The sequence below is a fragment of the Salminus brasiliensis genome, chromosome 13 (genome assembly GCF_030463535.1).
Source record: "Salminus brasiliensis chromosome 13, fSalBra1.hap2, whole genome shotgun sequence".
Lineage (NCBI taxonomy): Eukaryota > Metazoa > Chordata > Actinopteri > Characiformes > Bryconidae > Salminus > Salminus brasiliensis.
In genome coordinates this window covers 12,806,424-12,819,816 of record NC_132890.1, presented here as the reverse complement: position 1 = coordinate 12,819,816, position 13,393 = coordinate 12,806,424, and the positions used below count along the sequence as shown (strand labels likewise).

Below are 13,393 nucleotides of genomic sequence, written 5' to 3'. Positions count from 1 at the left end.
GACGGCTGCCTTTTCCACACTACAGGGGACACACATTTACTCGCCCTCCTTTCTTACTTCCAAAGCAACCCCACCAAGCTCATTCAAACCAATCACACATTTCATTGCTCTCTCCTGTCCTCCTTCTCTTTTCACAAAAAAATAAAACAACAAAACTTGCTCTTTTGGCTGACACTTGAACATTCAGCAACAAAGGCTAACGCCGGCCGCCAGACTCGGCCTTGTCAACATAAAAGTCACATAAGCCACGTGAGTCGAATGGGCTTGTGAAACGGGACAATTACAAAATCACAAATCTTTCTCAACTGTCTTGGCTCCTTTTATTTACACCCCTAAATTCCACATACTAAGGTACAACAGGAATACGGGATAAATGCAGAGGCTACTTCCTACCAATATGGAAGCCGGGCAAAAAAAAAAAAAGAAAAAAGCTCACGCTAGCACGCCGGGCGAAGCATCGCTCTGAGGTGAGTTGCGAGTCGCAGGGATGCCGGTGAAGCAGGCTCGGGCTGAGTGGGCCAGCCAGCCTTTTGACTTAGGGAAGTGGCGTCGCCATGTCAAGTTCAAAGAGCTCTGTGAAGCTTTAGGGGGACAAAAGAACAACTGTTGTAGATGCAGGCAGGTCTGGGAGGAGAATTTTAAAAAAACTCAATACAACTGGAAATCAGCCCCCCGAAACGAGAACGGGGACCCATGAATGGCGGCCCATGACTTGAGGTTGCGTGTAACGGTGAAATAAACATCACGGCTGTGACGAAACGGTGCTGTTATTGCCCCACGGCTCACTCCCTTTCGTGATGTGTTGCTTTAATGTGACCTAAGTAAGTGATCTAAATTAGCAGGTGTTTTTTTGTTTGTTTGTTTGTTTTTAACAGCAAATATTGGGCTTGTCCCACCCATGAGCTGTAATTGTGATTGGTTGTAGTTCTGCTCTGCGTTGACATCCTGTAACAGACTTTACCCCCCATGTTGTCAGTTTCCTCAAACGTACACTGACCCCTACTGGCAGGCTTGGGTTACTTTTATCCAAAGCCCTACTTCAGAGCTTCAGTTCATACATACAGGTAGCTAATAACCCTAAGACTGCAGCTGTAAAGTACAGTAGACGGATCCAGCGTTAGATGTTACACGTTGTTTAACGTTTTCGTATACCTTTCAGTATTTGATATACCTCACGAACAACCACAAGAAGCAATTCGGAGCCGCTGATGATACACAGTCTATCTTTCACCGATTAAAAGGGGGTGCACCGTTCCCGGAGGTACTGCAATACCGGGTCGATGCGTGGAGTGGACGGAGCAAGCCCCTATTCCATCTCTCTGTTCCAAAAATCAATTTAATATATGGTCCCCGGGTAGGGGACGTATCAGATATTAAACTGATAAGAACAGATTTTTTCTTTTGAAAAAAGTTTTATTGTCACAATTTCAGTACATTTCCATTTCATTCATTTCACAACATTTTTAAAAGCTTTTTCTTTTTACAATCATGTTTCATCTTAATAAATAATTTCATAAAACCAGTACACACATAAAATCGTTTTTTACACATAAAAGTCCGTTAAAATAGAAGAACAGTAAAAACATTCGATAAAATCTTTCATGTGTGAGTGTGTGTGTAAAAGTCCAGTGTGGTTTTCCTTAAAAGATGAACTACTATTAAAAAGCTTACACAAGTTTCAATAAATAAATGGAATAAATAAGACAATAAATATGTAATAAATAGATAAATAAACAAATAAATATTCATCAAGTAAAATCAGTTCAGTTTAAAAGTCTTTGCTAAAACAGTCTCTTTGTGCAGGACCGGGGTGAGCCACTATCAAGCTGGCACCACCTCGCTCCCCAGAAGTCGCGATGCTTCTTTGTCGGGGCTCAGCGGAGATCCTCCCCTGTGCCCGCTGCTCCTTTCGTGGTTGCGGTCTTGCCGGGTGCATCTACGGGAGCCAGCGACCGTGGTGGTTTGGACCCCCCTGCGTGTGACCCCAGCCCCCTCCTCCAAATGTCGGCGTGCGGTGTCCCCTGCAGCGATGATGTAACCAGCGCAGATAGAGCGTGTAGGGGCACCGTCACTCGTTTCCCCACCAGCAGGTTGCAGGAGGTCCATAGGGCGGCCTTCACGCCGTTAAGGGTGAGCCAGAGCGCTGTGAACTCTGCCGCTGGTAGTCTGTCTATGCCCTGGCCCACCCCGTTTACCGCTAGCCGGTAAACTGACGGCTGGACCTCCCCTGCTGGCAGGCTCGGGCATTGCAGGGGACCGGTTATGGCCCACAGGTCCCTCGCCACGCTGCACTCCCAGAGCACGTGCCTCACGGTCTCTGGTTCGCCACACCCAGGCCGTGGGCACGTGGGGTTGGACGCCATTCCCCGGGAGTGCATCACGGCCCTAACCGGGAGGATCTCATGGGCCGCCATCCACGATAGGTCTTTGTGCTTGTTCTGGAGAGCGGGGTGGGCTGCGTTCCTCCAAACTTTCTTGGCCTCACTTAGTGTGAGGCCTGGAACTGGGCTCACCTCTTCCCGGTCCTGCACAAGAGAGACAAGAGATTTCGCGTTAGTTAAAACAGTAAAATCTTCTTTCTCTAAATCATATTTTCTTAAAAACTTCCTAATAAAATCATATTCTTTTGGCTGGTTAAAAGAGACTGGTGTTCTTAAATCCAGTTGCAAAATCTTTATGCTTCGCAAGTACGACCCCATCCAGAACTTTGCCATTGCGGCGGTCTTGTTGTCTCTGGAGGGGTTCGTCGCATACTTTATGTGTAAAGCCGCGAACTTGCTTCCTAAAAACAGGTGGGGGTCTGGGAGCCCTTTTCCTCCGTTGTCCTTCCTCTTTTTCACGACCGCCCTCCTCAACCTCTCCCACTTGGACCCCCACAGGAAGTAAAACACAGCTCTCTCCAAACCTAAAAGAAAAAACTTCGGGGGACTAAAAACAGAACGCAACAGTAAAAGCAAAGGTAAAATCACAGCTTTGATAATTAAAACCTTGCCTTCTATCGTCAACTGTCTTAGTCCCCAAAAACCCAACCGTTGCCTGACTTTCCCTAACGCGTCAGTCCAGTTGCCCCGTCCGCCACCCTCTTCGTCAAATTTAATACCTAAAATTTTAATATCTTTGTCTTTAAAATCCAAATCCAGGTCAACGCCTATGTTTCCCCAAGGTCCAAAGAGCTGGGCCTCGGACTTGCTCCTATTGAGCTTAGCGCCCGAGGCCCTTCCATACCAGTCAGTCAAGTCCAGTGCTCTTTGGACCGATAAAACGTCGGAACATAAAAGCGTAACGTCGTCCATGTACAAAGTACAGGTCGCCGTCAGTCCGCCTGGCAAGTCCAGTCCTTTGATCCATTTGTCCTTTCTCAAGATCTGCGCCAGTGGCTCAATGCACGCAACGTACAGGAGCGGAGATAACGAACACCCTTGGCGGACGCCAGAGCGAACTCTGATCGCCTTTGTGAGGTGCCCGTTTACCAGAATTTGACTGCTTATATCTGTGTAAAGCAGACCCACCCACTTTAAAAACCTCCCAGGGAAACCCATTTTTTGCAGTACCTGGAGCAGGTACTGGTGCGAGACCCGATCGAAGGCTTTTTCAAAGTCTAAATTTAGGACTATGAGCCGAATGTTTCTGTCTCTCGCAAAACAGATGGCGTCTCTGACCAACACTAGGCTGTCGGTGATCCTCCTTCCTGGCACGGCGCAGGCTTGATCCGGGTGGATCACGTCCTCTAAAACCGTCGACATGCGTCTAGATAAAAGTTTACTAAAAAGTTTACAATCCACATTTAAAAGGGTAATAGGTCTCCAATTTTTTAGGTCAGTCTTGTCGCCTTTCTTAAAAAGTAAGGTAACTATCCCTGATCTAAAACTGTCTGGGAGTCGGTCATACTTTTCAAATTCATTAAAAACAGTCAGAATGTCCGTTGATAAAATGTCCCAAAAGGTCAAATAAAATTCCACGGGGAGTCCATCCTCTCCCGGAGTCTTACACTTTTTAAAACCTTTAAGACATTTTAAAATTTCCTCACCTGTAAAATTTATTGTTACAACATCCTGACTTTTTATTTGTTTTTCTAAAAAGTTTAAGACTTCCTCCGTAGTTTTAGTGTGCACACTTTTCTCATTATAAAGATCTTCATAAAAAACTTTCCACTTCTTTTAAAATCCCATCTGTCTTTATTTCTTCCCTCCCTTCTTTTATTATTTTTGTAATCCCTCCCCCCCTAGATAAAATTTTCTTAAAAAAGTAGCGTGTGCATTTTTCTCCTTCTTCAACCTCTTTTTCTTTACTTCTTAAAATTGTACCTTTACTTTTTATTTCGTTTAAAACTGACATTTCCCTTTTAACTTCTTTTATTTCTTCACTAAAATCAATGCCTCTGTTTAAAAGGTTAAAATATCGTTGTAGTCTTTTTTGCAGCCCCATCATGCGTCGTCTTTCTCTATTCTTTTTGTCCCTTCCTATCTTTTTAAAAAACATCTTTGTCCTTTGTTTAACCATTTCCCACCACTGTGCTCGTGAGTCAAAACAGTCTTGGAGGGTCTGCCAGAGACTGTACTGCTCCCTGTAGCTCTCAACTATTTCTTCATCTTGTAACAGGGAGCAGTTCAGTCTCCACAGCCCTCCCCCTACAGTCACACCGGTGGGGAGAGACAGGGTGCACGATAGCATGAGGTGATCTGAAAAACAGAGGGGGGTCAATGTTGCATCAGTTGGCGGGCAGTCTCTTGTAAAAATGTAGTCGATGCGGGAGGCTCGGGCGCAGTCACCACTGAACCAGGTGAAGCCCTCCTCCTCTGGATGCATTTTCCTGTAACAGTCGACTAACTTAAAATCCTTAGCTAAGCCCTGCAATAAAACTGACGTCTTGTCTAATTTAAAATCGTCCCCTACTCTTTTTCTATCTTTTCTTGATAAAACACAATTAAAATCCCCTCCCACTACTAATGGCACCCTCCCCAGCATGTGGGGCTGCAGGTCTTCTAAAAGTTTATACCTGTCGTTTTTATCATTAAAACCATACAAGTTAAGAATGTTAAAATCCCTTCCTAAAAAAGTCAAATTTGCTAAAAGAGCCCATCCATCCCTCACCACAGTGCCACCCTTCACCAAGATGTGAGAGTTCTTTATTAAAATAACAACACCGTTGGCTGATAAGAGCAGATACTACACTTGATCTTAGCCAAAAGGCTGAGAAGCGATACCGGACCACTAAGAGAAACAGGGAAGTCATTCTAGACAGTAAGTTTCACTGTTATGGTGAAATGTTTAAATCCACTTCAACTAAATTCCCGGCAATAATAAAAAAGTAAGTCGGGGAATCAAGGGTTAAATATCACTCACAACTCTGAGAAAACAGTGGTATTAACAGATAACGGACATAAAAACAGAATATGTAAATATTTCTGCACAACGGCCAATCAAATACGAGGATATCATTTTTGCCTCCGACTTCTTTTAAAAGCAATTCAGAAACAAAACTACAACATTACATCAACTGTACTGATCACGAACAGCTAACGTGCTGGAGTGGAGGTGAACAGTTGGATTTCTTACTGAAAAACAAAGACATGTTTGATACGCTTGATAACCTTGTGGTTGAATGTGGTACTACAACCTAAACACGAGGAGTGAAACCTAAAACAACTGCTGACTGACTATGATCTCTTCAACTTAAGTTTACCATGTACCTGTAAACCAACACAACACATGTATGAATCTCTCACGTTCAGCAAACCGACATCCAGACCACTTGTCAAAAGAAAATGCCAATTCTATCCAGTTCCCCTCATTCCAAGTACGACTGCTTCATTAACCTTCATTCCTAGACCTATATTAGGTTTCTCACACTGTAATTAAGTAAAATTAGCAAACTGTTTCATGGTGTAAGAAAATAACTGGAAAATGCCCATGTTTTACGCCTGCCCATTCACCAACACACGACTGTGAAATGTCCCGGCCTTCGGAATTAATAGGATTAATTGACAAGGCCAAAGAATAGGCCTTAAAATTAGCACTCCACTCATTACAGGACATTCACGAATTTCTAATTAGCCAACAAACACAACATGTTTGGTAAATAAGGAGAGAGTACAAACCTATTTCACGTTTATTAACAGCAGGTTTGGGAAGAGATCTTTCGAGCGCTTTCTGTCAGCCATATTTAAAGTTCAAGACTGAACTCTTAGAAGACATTTTACATTTTACCTAATTTATTATTATTATTATTATTATTATTATTATTATTTAGACACCACACTAAGGTGTTAAGTGTTACACTTACGTTTTCCAAAAATAAAGCAAAGACAGAAGCTACCTGTTTACTGCAGGTTTGACATTAACAAGTCCCGTTTTCAGGCGTTGTTGTTTTTTTAGTATGTTGTACTGCCATCTCCTGGATGTGAACTGAACTAGATGATTAATTTGCCATTTGTGATTTATTCATTTAAAATGATTTTATTATAAAATACATTGCAGTCTAATATAGGAAAGCTTGTAACCAATAACATGGTTTATGATAAAAAAAATATATAATAAAAAATCTATCGTTTTTGTCTGACTTTAAATTACTTTGCATGTAGACTATTCCAGATATAGACTAACTAGTTTCAGTAACGTACTGAAATGTGTTTATTAGAACATCTCCAACCTTACTCTTGTCTCACAGGGAAGAAGAATGTTGCCCAGTGTAGATGGCACCATTAACTAGAACTTGACTCGGCAAATCCTTCGAATTGGTTGAGAGTCTACACTCACTGTAGACAGCGACTGTAGATCACCCATCACATTGAAGAGTTTGAGTGTGTAGACTGTTAGTCATAGGGCAGAGATGCAGAGATCCTGCCCCCTCATTTATTGTTGCTTTGTATTTGAACTCAAAAGATTCCTTCTTTGTAAGTATATAATTGAATATATCCACAAATGAAATCATAGTTATTCAAGGATGTCATTTAATTATTGATTCTAAATGGGTGAGAATCTACTTTACTAATTATTAATTTACTAACAGGTTCTACTGTAACTGCAGTTGGTGGCATGCCTTCGTCCTGATTTTTTTACATGCAGCTGTAAACCTAGTAGGAGATGTAAAAAAGTAATTCATAGTGGTCTGATAAGAAATCTTTAATTGTGGAGAAACTTACAGATTCAGTTTAATTTACAGTGGTGGGGATATGAACCACAATATATACAACACAACTGGACATTTTATTTGTTGTCTAAATGAATTAGTTATGACTTTTATATGTAATACTCATACAGGTAAAATACACCCTTTATGTACCTGTTAGGTCTAAACCTTATAAGAAAACATAAAACGATGCTTTGCGGCAACTTTAAGTGTGAAGTGTTTAAGTGTTTAAGATATGACAAGGAACACAGCTTTGGGTAAAGAGCATCTCTAACAGTGGGTTCAGTACACAATGTAAAGACTGTCAAAATCAAAGACTGCAAAGACTGTATCACTGTAACTGTATTGATGTAGAATTTGTCTTGAGATAAACATGTAAATTAAATAAAAAGTCTTTTTTTAATCAATTATCAAGAGAAGAAAAAACTAAAACTGTAATGAATGTGGACAGGAACAGCTTCTTTGTCACACTACAAAAAGGACTATGAAATATAAAACAAAATGTGAAATTAAATAATCTTTTACAAATGTCTGTATAGAAATAGATACATCTCAATTATTGTCAATTGTATTTGCCACAAAAAGTGCCAATTGCATTTATTTGTGTTACTTGTGTAGTCTATAAAATATGTAAAATGTTAATTCTATCAAATGTAAAACAAACAAGAAAATTAAGTTACTTATCACACCTAGTATGAATTAATTTAACCCTCAGTATATCGTGTGGATACAACACCGACTTTATACTGAAGCTTTCCTGTTCTATGTGTTAGCAGGAGAAATAACTGAGCTTTACTTATTAAGAGTGGAAAATGAATGAAAACAATCCATCGGTTGTCTTCACTCTTCCCTATTCTCCCCAGCGAGAACCCGAAACTAATTGATAAGTGCCTGATGTACTGAAGAGGCCTCCAGACCTCTATGAGGTTATGTGTTTGCTGGGATAAACTCCATGATACACATTCTACTTATAACAAATTCGCTTGGTCTCTATTGGGAAAACAGGCAGTGACGGAGAGTATGACATTTTTCAGGGTAAAATAGATACACTACATAAACATCTTCCAATAATTACATTAAAAGTTACTTACACATATTATAGTAGAAGCTGAACCCAATGTGAAACAAGTTCATAACAACATGTCATACTATTTACATGTTTGTCTATCTCAGATTGCTCCTTTCTTCTACCCAAATATCAGGGGAGAGCACAGTCCTCCACTACCACAAATTATGCAGTCTAACTTTTCTATTCTGTGTGTTAGCACAGGAGTCAGCACAACCAATGTAATGCAATTGCTGATCCTCACCCTGGTTGAACCACCTTCTTGATCATGGTTTCTCCACTGCCAGATAAGTATGAGTTGTTCAGCACCAACAGGGGAATCACTCCATCCTTTCTATTTCACATGCATGGTGAGGAGAAACAATAATATAAGATAAGATAATCCTTTATTAGTCCCGCAGTGGGGAAATTCTCAGTGTCACAGCAGAAAGGGATAGCAAGACACTCAGTTACAAAAATATAGATAAATAATTTGCACTATATACACAATATAAATAAGAATTAAAAAGGAAATAACAATATTATTTACAGGTTATTGCAAATGACTCCTAATTGCATGTGTGTGTGTGTGTGTGTGGGGGGGGGGGGGGGGTATTGCACATGGTATTTTTGCATTGAGGGATCTCTGTTCCCTAAACATGTGTGTGTAGTTTAAGTGTGTGTGTATGTGGTCCGCTGGGAGCAGTGCTGGTTGTGGAGTCTGACGGCAGCAGGAAGGAAGGACCTGCGATACCGCTCCTTTACACACTTGGGATGAAGCAGCCTGTCACTAAAGGAGCTGCCCAGTGCTGCCAGAGTTTCATGCATGGGGGGGGAGCTGTTCTCCAGCATGGATGCCAGCTTGGTTGTCATCCTCCTGTCTCCCACCACCTGCACTGGGTCTAACAAGCACCCCAGGACAGAGCCGGCCCTCTTTATGAGCTTATTCAGTCTTTTCTTATCTGCAGTCGAGATGCTACTGCCCCAGCAGACGACTCCATAAAAGATGGCAGATGCCACCACTGTGTCGAAGAAAGTCCTCAGGAGTGCTCCCTGCACCCAAAGGACCTCAGTCTCCTCAGTAGGTAGAGTCTGCTCTGGCCTTTCTTGAAGAGTGCAGCAGTGTTGACTGACCAGTCCAGTTTGTTGTTCAGATGAACACCCAGGTATTTATAAGAGTCCACACTCTCGATGTTCATACCCTGGATGTTCACTGATTGAGGGGGGTGTCTGCAACTGCGGAAATCCACCACCAGTTCTTTGTTTTTTCCTGCGTTTATCTGAAGGTGGTTCAGCGGACACCAGTCCACAAAGTCCTGGATCAGTTCTCTGTACTCGCTGTCCTCCACATTGGTTATGAGGCAGACGAGCGCTGAGTCATCAGAGAATTTCTGGAGGTGACAGGTCGGTGAGCTGTACATGAAGTCAGCAGTGTACAGGGTGAAGAGGAACGGTGCCAAGACCGTTCCTTGAGGGGAACCTGTGCTGCTGACCACCATATCAGAGATACAGGCCCGTCCCCTTACATACTGTGGTCGGTTGGTGAGGTAGTCCAGTATCCAGTTCGACAGGTGACTGTCCACTCCACAATGTCTCAGCTTGTCCTTTAGGAGGCCTGGCTGTATGGTGTTAAATGCACTGGAGAAATCAAAGAAGGTGATCCTCACAGTGCTGCCGGGCTTCTCCAGGTGAGAAAGAGTTCTGTGTAGAAGCATCATCCACCCCGACGCCAGGTTGGTAGGCAAGCTGAAGAGGGTCCATGGATGGGCTCACCAAAGGGCGGATGTGGTTGATGACCAGCCTCTCCAGTGACTTCATCGGATGTCAGTGCCACCGGCCTGTAGCTGTTTAGGTCCTTCGGGTGCTGTGTTTTGGGCACAGGTACCACACAAGATGTTTTCCACATCTGTGGTACTCTTCCCAATTTCAGGCTCATGTTGAACATATGCTCAACTACCCTGCTGATGTGCGAAGGACTTGAGGTGCCTGGCACTGATTCGATCAGGACCTGTAGCTTTGTTTGCCTTGATCTTCCTCAGCTCATATGTCACCTGAGTTGTTGTCAAGGACAGGTTGGAGCAGGGGGGCTGGGTGCTGGAATGTGTGAATGAAAAAATGCATCCAACCATAATACAATACACTGCTGCACCACTAAATAAAACAAAGCTCAAGGCTCAACACTTTAGAAACATTTAAAAGCAGCCATTGAATTCTTCCATCGTTCACTGCGTTTACATAGCTAAATATTATTGCAATCAATGAAACCGATGCTTAAATTTGTAAAATACACAAATATGGCACACACAAACATAACTAACCATTCTCATTTAAATTAACTTCACAGAGATTAAAAAAAAAAAGTCTTACACAGAAGTTGTAGTTTCCGGAAACTCCAAGATGAGCTACTGAAAAGAAACCATCTGAAGATGCGCTTTAACTAAAGAAACTCGCCGGTTTTATAAAGGACATGTTTTATGTAACTGAGTTTTATCTGCTCGTTTTACTTATGTCACTATTGCTGAACACGGGCGGACACGAAAAACACAGAGGAATGTCGATATGTTCACTACAGCTGCAGCTGCTAACAGCAGGACAGTCATGCGTTGTGCAAGAATACAAAGCTACAACGACAGTCTGTATACCTTTAGCTTTGTAATGGGAAACAGACTACACAAGCAGACGTGTAGACCTGTGACGAACTGAACTATCCCGAATACCCTTCAGACCTGCTTTAGTCAACCATATATACACGATGTAGTTCTCCAAAGCCCTACTTCAGAGCTTCAGTTCATACATACAGGTAGCTAATAACCCTAAGACTGCAGCTGTAAAGTACAGTAGACGGATCCAGCGTTAGATGTTACACGTTGTTTAACGTTTTCGTATACCTTTCAGTATTTGATATACCTCACGAACAACCACAAGAAGCAATTCGGAGCCGCTGATGAGACACAGTCTATTTTTCACCGATTAAAAGGGGGTGCACCGTTCCCGGAGGTACTGCAATACCGGGTCGATGCGTGGAGTGGACGGAGCAAGCCCCTATTCCATCTCCCTGTTCCAAAAATCAATTTAATATATGGTCCCCGGGTAGGGGACATATCAGATATTAAACTGATAAGAACAGATACTACACTTGATCTTAGCCAAAAGGCCGAGAAGCGATACCGGACCGCTAAGAGAAACAGGGAAGTCATTCTAGACAGTAAGTTTCACTGTTATGGTGAAATGTTTAAATCCGCTTCAACTAAATTCCTGGCGATAATGAAAAAGTAAGTCGGGGAATCAAGGGTTAAATATCACTCACAACTCTGAGAAAACAGTGGTATTAACAGATAACGGACATAAAAACAGAATATGTAAATATTTCTGCACAACGGCCAATCAAATACGAGGATATCATTTTTGCCCCACTATGGTGAAGACCAAAGAGCTGTCGAAGGACACCAGAAACAAAATTGTAGACCTGCACCAGGCTAGGAAGACTGAATCTGCAATAGGCTTGGTGTGACAGCTGAGAAAATCATCGGAGTCTCTCTCCCCTCCGTCATGGACATTTACACCACCCGCTGCATCCGCAAAGCAACCAGCATTGTGGATGACTCCACCCACCCTTCACACAGACTGTTCTCCCTCCTGCCATCAGGAAGAAGGTACCGCAGCATCCGGTCCAACACGACCAGACTCTGCAACAGCTTCTTCCCCCAAGCCATCAGACTCCTCAACACAACTCAACTTCTGAACTGATATCTTTCTGGTACATGTACACTCTCCCTCTCTCTCTCTTTCCAACCATTTACCCCAGATAACATGGGAAGCATTTTTTGCACAAGCATTTGCACTAATAACTTTACTACCTCACTGGACTCTATTTTTTGCACATTGCACAACTTGCACACTACCGTCATTATTTATTATCCTCTGTCTGTACTGTGTTGTGTTGTCTATCCGCACTTGTTTGTTTGTGTTGCACTTGTGTCTTGTATGCACTGTCTATGTTGCACCATGGTCCTGGAGGAACGTTGTTTTGTTTCACTGTGTACTCTGTATGTAGTTGAAATGACAATAAACCCACTTGACTTGACTTGACTTGACTTGATTTAGTCAGTCACTAATTGTGCAAGTTCTCCCACTTAAAAAAAATGAGAGAGGCCTGTAATTCACATCATAGGTAGACCTCAACTATGAGAGACAAAATGAGGGAAAAAATCTGAAAATCACATTGTCTGATTTTTAAAGAATTTATTTGCAAATAATGGTGGAAAATAAGTATTTGGTCACCTACAAACAAGCAAGATTTCTGGCTGTCACAGGCCTGTAACTTCTTCTTTAAGAGGCTTCTCTGTCCTCCACTCATTACCTGTATTAATGGCATCTGTTTGAACTCGTTAACAGTAGAAAAGACAACTGCCCACAACCTCAAACAGTCACACTCCAAACCCCACTATGGTGAAGACCAAAGAGCTGTCGAAGGACACCAGAAACAAAATTGTAGACCTGCACCAGGCTGGGAAGACTGAATCTGCAATAGGCAAGCAGCTTGGTGTGAAGAAATCTACTGTGGGAGCAATAATCAGAAAATGGGAGACCTACAAGACCACTGCTAATGTGTTTGGTACAAACACAACTCGTGAATGCTGAGTTGCATCCAAAGAACACCCTACCAACTGTGAAGCATGGGGGTGGCAACATCATGCTTTGGGGCTGTTTCTCTGCAAAGGGACTAGGACGACTGGTCCATGTACATGAAAGAATGAATGGGGCCATGTGTTGTGAGATTTTGAGTGCAAACCTCCTTCCATCAGCAAGGGCATTGAAGATGAAACGTGGCTGGGTCTTTCAGCATGATAATGATCCCAAGCACACTGCCAGGGCAACAAAGGAGTGGCTTCGTAAGAAGCATTTCAAGGCCTAGCCAGTCTCCAGATCTCAACCCCATAGAAAACCTTTGGAGGGAGTTGAAAGTCCGCGTTGCCCACCGACAGCCCCACAATATCACTGCTCTAGAGGAGATCTGCATGGAGGAATGGGCCAACATACCAGCAACGGTGTATGCCTACCTTGTGAAGACTTACAGAAAACGTTTGACCTCTGCCATTGCCAACAAAGGATATATAACAAAGTATTGAGATGAACTTTTGTTATTGATCAAATACTTATTTCCCACCATTATTTGCAAATAAATTCTTTAAAAATGAGACAATGTGATTTTCTGATTT

At 42.4% G+C, this 13,393-nt stretch overlaps 2 non-coding genes and 2 pseudogenes across 2 annotated transcripts; all 4 read right to left on the bottom strand.

Moving 5' to 3' along the window:
• Window positions 1-1,239: 1,239 nt before the first annotated feature.
• LOC140576039 (U2 spliceosomal RNA) lies at window positions 1,240-1,415 on the bottom strand (annotated as a pseudogene).
• A 3,695-nt stretch (window positions 1,416-5,110) lies between these two features.
• LOC140576040 (U2 spliceosomal RNA) lies at window positions 5,111-5,202 on the bottom strand (annotated as a pseudogene).
• A 3,126-nt stretch (window positions 5,203-8,328) lies between these two features.
• On the bottom strand, window positions 8,329-8,490 carry LOC140576024 (U1 spliceosomal RNA). The gene has a single exon (XR_011981263.1). It is a non-coding gene; the product is annotated as a U1 spliceosomal RNA (small nuclear RNA).
• Window positions 8,491-11,149: 2,659 nt separating this feature from the next.
• Window positions 11,150-11,340, bottom strand: LOC140576027 (U2 spliceosomal RNA). Its single transcript, XR_011981265.1, has one exon. It is a non-coding gene; the product is annotated as a U2 spliceosomal RNA (small nuclear RNA).
• Between the last annotated feature and the right edge of the window lie 2,053 nt (window positions 11,341-13,393).